Genomic DNA, 10,724 nt, shown 5'->3' on the forward strand with positions numbered 1-10,724 from the left:
GCATTCCTGAAAGAGACCCACAGACACATGCCAATAGCACACACGATACAGACCTGGGCCACCAGCCAGAAACACAGGCGCATGCATGCACACACACAATTCCACAGATGGATCGTAACTGCTGGACTTCCCTAGAAAGGCAGACCCAGGACCCCATACACACACCAGGAACATTCCCCAGGACGAGTTAGACCATGGACCCACACAAGCCCAGACCCACACACACTATGCAATGAATCCCCACGGCAGACCCAGGCACAGCCACGGCCAACTCCAGGGTCAGTCACCTAGAGAGGCACAGCCCCTCAGAACCACCCCATGCAAACCAGACCCCAGGAAGGCGCTCCCACTGACATGCTCAGGGACCTGAACTGAGACATGTGGTAAGGCCCAGCAAAGACACCTGCCACTAACACAGGAACCCTGCTCCTGGGCCCAGTAAAGGTGTGGCCCCTTGATCACATGCTCACACTGGCTCAGGTGACCAGGCAGCAGGACTACCCTCTTCACACCCAGTGCAGCCCTTCCTTATCCTCCCCTCCTGCCTGAGGCCAGGGCCAGCTCACCTCCACCATCCTCTTCCCTGGGTCCTGGGTCACCCTCATTGGGGTGAGCCACAGACAGAGGCTTCCAGCTGGGAGAGCAGGGAGCAGGTACCAAGGGGGCTCCCCTGGCTCTCCGACACACGCACCCACCAAGGAGAGCTGGCTGGGCTTTGTGCCCCAGCCTCCCTGGCAGTGGGTGGTGACGCTGCCCTGCCCTGGCAGAAGTTGAGCTCCCTGTGGCTCCAGCCCACAGGAGGAGGGAGGGGGAGAATGGGAGGGAGAGATAGAGGGAGGCGGAGCTGAGTCTGGAGAGCCTGGGCCACATCACCATCACCACAATGTCCGGCAGAGGGAGGGGCTAGGCAGGGACACAGGCGAGGAGACTCCAACCACAGCCCTTGCTTCAGAGGGCCAGTACCCCACTAGCACACTCACACCCCCACCTCGTTCCCCATGGTAGGCTAGATGCCAGGCATTAGGGAAGCAAGCAGTGCTGCACAGTGCCTTAAGAGCAGCTGGCAGGCAGCTAGGTTTGAAACAATGATGCAGGCTGGGGGCCGGACAGAGGGATGGGGCTCTGATATGGAGGGGTGGCTGGAGATCTGGGGCTGGATGTATTCTCTGCTCCCCCCACTTCCAGGCTGTGAGTCCAGCAATAGCTTCGAGAAAAGACAACGAAGGTAGCCTCTCTAGCTCTGCCCCACTCATGCATGAGGACGGGCCTGAGACTTGCAGCCTAACCAGAAGGGGAAGATCCAGTTCATGGTGAAACCCCCACATCGCCATCTCTAGGTGCAGGGCTGGGAGATATGGATAGTGGGAATGGGGAGAGAGAAAGGGCTGTGCCATGCTGGCTCTGTCTTCCAGGATGTGACTAACCCTTCTGAAAATAAGCGGCTCTACTCTTAGCCTTGACACACATTAAGTCATTTTACCTCACTGCTGCCCTCAATGGACAAGTACTTTATCTGGCCCATTTACATCAGAGGAAACTGAGGCAGGGAAGTTGGGCGCCTGCCACCTGTCCCAGTGCCTGTGCCCTAAACCAGCTTTTCTGAGCAGCAGGCTAACTTGTTCAGAACCCCCATTCCAGAACAGGAGAAAAAGACACTCAGAGAGGGGGATTAAGAAGGGGCCGTGCTGCCCTACCTCACACCGGTTGCCCTTAGATCTCGCTTCCTCTACAAAGCCTTCGCTGGCCCAGGTCAGAGTTCCTGGTGTGAAATTTGTTTGTTTCTGTCTGTCTCACCCATGATGGAGGACTTGGGGGCAGGGGTTGGCTATTAGGTTCATCCCTGTTCACCCTTTGGAGCCTACCACAGGCTGCTCCTGCAGGATGCCCTCCTGGCACACTAGGCTGGGTCAGGTGCCCCCTCTGGGCCTTATCCCAGTGTTACCACTCCCGGCTGTCACTGTCTCTGAATGTCTGCCTCCTCCACTGGTTCACACATGGGCTGAGCTCCTAGCACATACCAGGCAGGCAGGTTGAAGGCCCTGAGAACTCAGCAATGAACAAACTAGACAAAACTCCCTGCCCTGGGCTTCCTCACTGAAGGGTCCTGTGAGTGACAGGGACCGGGTTCGAGTAGGTGGCTGGGTCCAGGACAGATGCCCAGTTGCTGGTGAGCCCAGTGAGAACAGTGAGCAACCCAGGCAGACAGGGGGACAGAAACCTGAGTCATTCCCATTCCCCCACAGTGGCCAACTCCCACAGGACTCCCATCACTCAGACCAGGAGGTCCTGGAAATCCCTCAAACCCGCTCCTGTCCATCACCTGTTCAGTAAGCCAGAGGATCCCAGGGCTACAGCAGGGTAGGTAGGGGACCCCAGAAGTCCCAGATCCCAGGCCACTCCCTCCCCCACCAGGGTGGAGCACCTGTCAGGCAGCCACCCAGACATGAGCCAAGGGAGGCGGCTCCTCTAACCTCCCCAAACTGGATAGGCTGGTTTGGGCTCTGGTGGGGGAAGCGAGTAGTGGCCAGCAAAGGGGAGCGAGTTCCTAAGGGGAGGCACAGAGGAGAGAAGGAGAAGGGAGGAAGGAGGGTGCGCCAAGCCTCTAGAAGTCTCACTGGAAACAAGAGGTTCTCCTGGTGATAGGCCTCAGGGGCCAGGAGAGGTCGTCGAAGATCCTCTCTCATTGGAACAGATTTTATTATAAACTTTTTAAACATACCTCAAAATAGAGGCTAAATCAGTGAACCCCCATAAAATCTACTACTTAGATTCCCAACTATTAACATTCTGACACATATGGGCTTCATCTCTGCCCTTTCTTTCTTTCCATCTCAGTGTCTGTCTCTTTATAATGCAGACACATGGTTCAAAAGCCAATGGCACCAGAGGGTAAGCAGTGACAGGATGGCCTCCTGCCCTGTCCTAGCTTGGCCCCGGAAACAACCTCTAGTGGGTTTTTTGTCCTTTCTGAGAGAGCCTACAAATGCACGTATGTATGCGGGTACACACTTACACTGACACACTCTTTAAATGGCAGCATACCACATAGATTATTCTGCATCTGCTTTTTTCAAGAACATGTCTTGGTTCTCCTGTGCTGCTGGCACCAGGAGGAGTTTGGCAGCATCTAGTAAAGGTGAAGACACACACTTGGGACCTGGCCAGCGCTCCCCTGGGAGCCTACCACGCAAAATTTGGCCCTTGGGCTCCAGGGACACGTATGGGAAGGTTCAAGAAGCACAATCTGAATCTGCCAGAGACTGGAAACAATGCAAATGCTCATCCACAGGAAATGGATAATCAAGTGTGATCTACTGGCTGCATGGAATAGTACACAAGAGTGACAAGGAATGACCATAGCTGCATGTGCACGAATAGCAAAATGATGCTAACAAAAGAAGTGAGACATAAAACACATCCTAGGATTTTGTCCAGAAAAAGTCTCAAACCATACAAAATGAAATACACTGTTTAGGGATCTATACAGAGGGGGTAAAACCAAAGAGAAAAGCAAGGTCGTGACTGCTTCGAAAGTCAGGGAAGGGGCTGCCACTGGGGCGGGAGGGCCTGAGGAGGCAGGGGCTATGTAGGTCTTCCCTTTATAATAATTGGTTATGCTACGTCTTTATGCTTTATTCACTTTCCAGCATGTATACTAACAATTTATATTATTTTAAAATGTTATTATATTTATTATGTTATTTATAGTTTATCTATTTTTTTATTAATAAAAACCTTATTATAACTTAATAGAAAAAATATATACAGTATATCTTAGTCTTTCCATGCCTTGATCTCCGCAAAGCGCAGCCCTGCATGGAAGGGCCAAGGTGCCTTGAACTAGTCACCACCGGTGGTTTCCAGCCTTGAGCTCTTACAAACAGTGCAGCAATGACAACCACGTACAGATGTCATTTCACAGGTGTGCCTGTGGGTCAAATGTCTAGAAGTGGAACTGCAGGCAAAGCTCAGCACTGCCAAGTTGTCCAGTGTGAGGGCCTCACAGCCCATGGGATTGTCAAACTCCCTGCCAGTCAGATAGGTGAGCTTGTCCCCTCAGCCTAGTTGTCATCTGCTTTTTTCTGCTTTGCAAGCTGCACATCCTTTCACAAGAGTCAGAATTCCTTATCTGCTGAGTATCTCTTCTAAGTCATTGCCTATTTCTCTGCATGGGCAGGGAGAGCTTTGTAAACCTGATGTCCCTCACCTTACTTACTGTGGCCAGCACAGCTAAAGCTACCTCCTCCCCAGGTTTCCCAGGCTCTTGCCACCTCTCGGTCTCATTTCCCAACACACTCCTCCTCCAGTCATCAGCTCCAGCAGCATGGAGCTTCCTTCCCACATTCATGGATTCCACCAATAGAAGTCCAATGCGTGTCCACCATGTGCTGCACAGGCTGGGGAGGGGGTGCAGCATGGTCCTTGCCCTGTGGGGCTTAGAGTCAAAAATCACACAAATGGAATGTGAAATTCAGCTGAGACTCAGAGGCTGGAGGGACAGGGGTGTGGTGGAGCCAGGCCATGGGTGAGCCAGAGGGCCTGCATTTGGAAGACGTAACTCTAGCTGCCTTGTCTGTGGAGGACGGAACTAAGGAGGCCAGAGAGGTGTGAGGACAAGTGACAAGAGCGTATCACTGCTCCAGCAACTGATGAAGGTAGTCAGGAAGGTTGGACATGAAGAGAGGAGGACAGACAGAGCTATGTCTGCCAAGAAAAAGCAAGGCTCGTTGATAAGGGGACTGAGGACAAGGCAGGTGCCAAGGGTGACTCTGAAGCTGGGTAAACCATAGTGCCATTTTCCACACAAGGGAGCCTGAGAGGAGCTCCAAAACTGCCAGGCCCAGGCCCTAGAACAGCTCCATTTTGAAAAAGATGAATAAAGTGGGAGGACTCACTGTCTCTAATACAAAGGCCTAAAAGACAGCTACAGTAATCAGGAGTGTGGATAAACACATAGATCAGTAACCAGAGAGAGGACGCAGAAACAGATCCACACAAATATACCTAACATTTTAAAACACTGATATTTTTCACTGTGTTAAAACATACCTAATACTTATCACTTTAGCTGTATGTAACATGGATAATTCCATGACATTAAATACATTCACAATGTCGTGTAATCACCATCACTGTCTTTACCCAAAACTTTAATGCAAATCCTGTATACATTAAACAATAGCTCCCCATCCTCTCCTCCTCAGCCCCTGGTAAATTCTATTCCATTTTCAGTCTCTATGAATTAGCCTGTTCTAGGCAAATTATGTAAATGGATTCTTGCATTATTTCTTCTATGGTTGGCTCATTTCTTTTTTTTCTTCCTTAATATGTTACTGGTTACAGAGAGAGAAAGGGAGAAGGAGAGAGAGAAACATCAATGATGAGAGAGAATCATTGATCGGCTGCCTCTTTCCTGCACATCCTCTATAGGGGACCGAGCTCGCAACCCAGGCATATGCCCTGACCTGGAATCTAACCATGACTTCCTGGTTCATGGGTTGACACTCAACCACTGAGCCACATGTTTGGCTCATTTCACTTAGTATAATGTTTTCAAAGTCCATTCATATTGGTAGTATATATCAAAATGTCCTTCTTTTTTTTTTTTAAAGAATAGTTTTGTTTGTTTTGTTTTTGTATTACTCTTCACCTGAGGATATTTTTCCGTTGCTTTTAGATAGAGTAGAAAAGAAGGAGGGGTAAAGAGAGAGAGAGAGAGAGAGAGAGAGAGAGAGAGAACACACCAATGTGAGAGAGACACACTGATTGGTTGCATCCAGCACGACCAGGGCAGAGAACAAACTGCAACCAGGTTCATGCCCTTGACTAGGAACTGAACCCGCAACCCTGCAGTGCCCAGGCTGGTGTTCTAACCACTGAAATACCAGCCAAGGCTAAAGAATAGTTTTTATTGGTTTCTGGGAAGAAACATCAATGTGAGGCTGCAACACTGATAGGATGCTTCCTGTACACCCCCTACTTGGGATTGAAAACCTAGCCCAGCCATGTGCTCTGACTGTAAATGGAACAGGAAACCTCCTGGTGCACAGGATGTCACCCAATTAACTGAGCAAGACCGGCCAGGTCTCCTTCCTTTTACATGGCTGAATAATATTCTACAATTTGTGTATCCACATATTTTATTTCTTTAAAATCTTTATTGTTGGCCCTAACCGGTTTGGCTCGGTGGATAGAGCGTCGACCTGCAGACTGAAGGGTCCTGGGTTCGATTCCTGTTAAGGGCAGGTACCTTGGTTGCAGGCACATCCCCAGTCGGGAGTATGCAGGAGGCAGCTGATCAATGATTCTCTCTCATCGATGTTTCTAACTCTCTATCCCTCTCCCTTCCTCTCTATGAAAAAAAAATAAAATAAACTTTTTAAAAATTTTTTTAAAAAAGAAAATCTTTACTGTTGAGAGTATTACAAATGTCCCCCTATTTTCCCCTCTTTGCCTCCCTTCACCCAATTCCTGCCCCATCCCTTCACCACCTTACTATCTGAGTCTATAGTTAAGGTATTTGGTTAATCTCTTCCTACCACTCTCCACAGCCCCCCCCCCGCCCCACCTCCCGCTGCCTTTTCCTCTGAGATTCGTCAGTCTGTCCAATGCTTCCTCTGACTCTATTTTACTTACCAGTTTATTTTGTTCATTCGATTTCTTGTTCATTTATTTTGATTTTTAGATTCTATTATTGATAGATATATATTTGTTGCCATTTTATTGTTCATAATTTGTATCAATTCCTCTTCTTCTACTTCTTCCTCTTCTTAAAGAATACTTATGTGTCTTGGTGTAGGCCTCTTTGGATTCCTCTTTTTTGGGATTCTCTGTGCTTCCTGGACTTGTAAGTCTATTTCTTTAACCAGGTAGGCAAAGTTTTCTGTCATTATTTCTTCAACTAGGTTTTCAATATCTTGCTCTCTTCTCTTCTTCTTCTGGTATCTCCGTAATGCGAATGTTGGAACACCTGATGTTGTACCAGAGGCTCCTTACTCTATCTTCATATTTTTGGATTCTTTTTGTTGTTGTTGTTCTTCTGATTGGGTGTTTTTTGCTTCCTTATATTCCAAATCCTTGATTTGATTCTCAGAATCCTCTACTCTACTATTGGATCCCAGTAAGTTATTCCTTATTTCAGTTAGTGTATGCTTTATTTCTGACTGGTCCTTTTTCATGTCCTTGACATTCTCACTAAGATTTTTGAAAGTCTCATGAAGATTCTTAAGCAACCTTATAACCATGGTTTTGAATTCTATATCCAGTAGTTTGCTTGCTTACATTTCTTTCATTTGTGACATGTTTCTTTGCACATTTTGGCTGCTTCTCTGTGTTTGTTTCTATGTATTGGGTAGAGTTGCTATGTCTCCTGGAATTGGTAGAGTGGCCTTGTATAGTAGATATCTTGTAGGGCCCATTGGCTTAGCCTCCCCAGTCTTCTGAGCTGGGCACTCTTGGTGTACCTTTGTGTGGGCTGTTTGCACAGTCTTGTACTGAAGCCTTAACTGCTTTTGGCGACTCTGGGAGGCCAATTAGCTGTGAGGACCAGCTGTGGCTACAGTGGGAGAGCTGCTGTGCAGGAAACACCCCAATGGAGCAGGATTTGCTTCAGTGGGGCTTTGGTGCTCACTGAGTCTGCCCTTGAGTGCGTCGCTTGTGGATGTGTAGAGTTGTAATCTGCTATGGTCTGAAGCTGCCCACCAGGTGCACTGGCTCTAGGGCCTCCAGGGAGATGCAAAGTCAGTTAACTGCCTGGGGCCACCTAACAGGAGTTATAGAGGGATCTACATATGGCTGCTATTTTCTATTTGTATTTGGCTTGGATGTGCCCAGGCAAGGCCCAGCTGGGAAGTAAGGAAGGCTGGTGCTAGTGCTGGGGTTGGGCCTTTTACTGATAAGTTTGGGGCATGCTGTCACCTCCTGCAGTTTGTTTGAGAGATTTTAGCAAAGGCTGAAGCCTGAGCCAGGACAGGCCATTCATATGCAAAAGCTGCTGCAAACTTGGGCAGGGCTGCAAATTGGTTGGGGCAGGGTGTCAGGGAATACCCATGATACAGCAAACAGTGTGGTCTAGGCTGATGGAGACTCAGATATGGCTGCCAGTCAGCCCTGCGAAAGAGGAGTTTCCAGCACAGGAGCAATGACCCCAGTGAGCAATCCCATCTGGGAGGAAGCCACCCCAAGTTCCTGCCCCAATGCCAGACAACCCACTTCCTCCCCATATGAAAGTGTGTTCCCCAAAGCCACCCATGCTGGGAGTCTGAGTACGTTTGTGCCCAGCCCTTTAAATGGAACACTTGGGTCTCCAGCAGCCTTGGTGTCACTCAGCCACAAACTACTGTTTTTACAGCCCATAGTTGCGGGTACTCCTCTTCCCAGCTCTGGAACCCTGTGCTGGAGGTCTGGTGTGGGTCTGGGCCTCCTTGTTCCTCATGGGTGGCCTCCACAAAGATGATCTCCCTCCTGATTAAAGAAAGCGGCACACATGGGTGCCAGTCCTGGTCTGTGCCTCCGCCCCTCCTACCAGTCTCAATGTGGTTTCTTATTTACTTCTCTAGTTGTAGGACTTCCATTCAGTCAGCTTTCAGGTGGTTCTGAATGATGGTTGTTTAGTATTTTAGTTGTAATTTTCATGTGGTTGTGAGAGGCAATGAGTACAGGCATTTACCTATGCCACCATCTTGATTCTTCTGTGTATTCATTTATTTGTTAATAGACACTTAAACCTTTTACTTTTTAGCTACTGTGAATAATGCAACTATGAACACTGGTACACAAATATCTGTCCAAGTCTTTTGGACTTATACCTAGGATTGGAATTGCTATGGTAGTTTTGTATTTAACCTTTTAAGAAATGACTGAACTGTCTTCCACAGTGGCTGCTCCATTTAATATTCCTACCAGCAATGCATGGTAGGAATATTACATCCTCACCAATATTTGTTATTTTCCTATTTTTTAAATAATAGCCATCTTGGTAGGTGTAAACAGGTATCTTACTCTGATAACTTATTTTTTTTTACAAAGAAGCAATGGAGAAAAGTCAGCATTTTCAACAAATGGTGCTAGAACAACTGGATATCAATATGCAAAAAATAAATAAATAAATAAACAAATAAATAAAGGGACCTTGATCCAAACCTTACAATTTGTACAAATATTAATTCATTAAGGATCATAGAGCTAAATGCAAAATGTTAAAAGTATAAAACTTTTAGACGACAAATAGGCGAATCTTCAGAATCTAGGGTTAGGTGCAGAGTTCTTAAACATGACACCAAAAGCAAGATCCATAAAAGAAAAATTTAATCAATTACACCTCATCAAATTTAAAAACGTCTGTTTTGCAAAAGCCCATGTGAAGAGGATAAAAAACTAAAAACTGGAAGAAAACATTTACAAACTCCTTATCTGGCAAAGGAGTAAAATCTAGAAGAGACAAAGAACTCTCAAAACTTAGTTTAAAAAACACACAAAAAACCCCAAACAATCCAATTAACAAATGGACAGAAGACAGGAAGAGACACTTCACCAAAGAGGATGCACAGATGACAGATAAGCACCTGAAAGGGTGTTCAACATCATTAGCCATTAGAGAAATACAAATTAAAGCCACAGTGAGTTATGATTACACACCTATTATACCAGCTAAAGTGAAAAATAGTGACAACAACAAATGCTGGTGGGGATGCAGAGAAACTGGATCGCCCATGCACTACATTACTGGTGGGGATGTAAGATGGTGCAGCCACGCTAGAAAACAATGTGGCGGTTTCTTTAAACATGCAGCTACCATACCACCCAGCAGCTGCACTTCTGGGTATTTGTCCCAGAGAAATGAAAATTTACATTCACACATAATCCTGCGGCTGTTTATAGCAGCTTTATTTGTCATCACTCTAAACTATAAACAACCCAGATGTCCTTCAATGGGTGAATGGTTAAACAAACTGTGGTACATTCATATAAAGGGAATGAATTCAGGTACTTATCTCCAGAGAATATACTTAGTGAAAAAAAGTCAACCCCAAAAGGTTACATATAGCATGATTCCATTTATATAACACTAACGGCCCAATGCACAAATTCGTTCACCTTGAAAGAAACTGTGGGCCGTGAGGCTATGGTGGGCAGAGGGAGGGTCTTGGCCCATCCTCTGCGCCCCTGCCCGGCCCCCAGTCACCTGTCTGCCAGCAGCTCTGCTCCCGCCACCGCTGCTCCCACACACTGACGGCGCAGAGAGATTGGGCCGGCACCAGTAGTGGATGTGAGTGGGGCCAGCACCATCAATGGGTGTGAGCGGTGGCTGCTGCCCTGATCGCCCCTCAGGAGCAGGGGGAGGAGGAGAAGCCCTCAGGGGCGATCAGGGCTGGCAGCCGCTGCTCACATCCGCTGATCACATCCATTGATGACGCCAAGCAATCGGGGCCAGCGCCAGGTGCTGGCAGCAGGTGTGAGCAGTGGCTCTGGCACTGGCAACAGGTGCAAGTGCCAGGCGGGACCACAGTGCACAGAGGTAAAGGATTTTCGGTAACCACCAGAGGCTCGCCCTGATGACAGCGACAGGCGCCTCGCCTTGTTCTGGCATCCCCGCTCACCTGCTCCACTATCCTGCTGCGGTCAATGCCCACCATGTTCTGCGCGCACCCCCTGGTGGTCAGCATATGTCATAGCAACCGGTTGTTCCACTGTTCGGTCTATTTGCATATTAGGGTTTTATATAT

General features: G+C 47.8%; 1 protein-coding gene across 5 annotated transcripts in view; it reads right to left on the bottom strand.

Moving 5' to 3' along the window:
• The window catches only part of PAK4 (p21 protein (Cdc42/Rac)-activated kinase 4), a 51,208-nt gene that overhangs the window by 20,257 nt on the left and 20,227 nt on the right, over nt 1-10,724 (bottom strand). The window contains exon 1 of one of the 5 annotated variants that reach the window (XM_006774631.2): nt 567-778. The exons of the other annotated variants lie outside the window; for them this stretch is intronic. The gene's annotated coding sequence lies outside the window, so the exon portion shown is untranslated. Of the gene's footprint in view, nt 1-566; nt 779-10,724 lie in introns of those variants that run through there. 5 annotated transcript variants of the gene reach the window in all.

Source organism: Myotis davidii, unplaced genomic scaffold, assembly GCF_000327345.1.
Source record: "Myotis davidii unplaced genomic scaffold, ASM32734v1 scaffold1608, whole genome shotgun sequence".
Classification (NCBI taxonomy): domain Eukaryota; kingdom Metazoa; phylum Chordata; class Mammalia; order Chiroptera; family Vespertilionidae; genus Myotis; species Myotis davidii.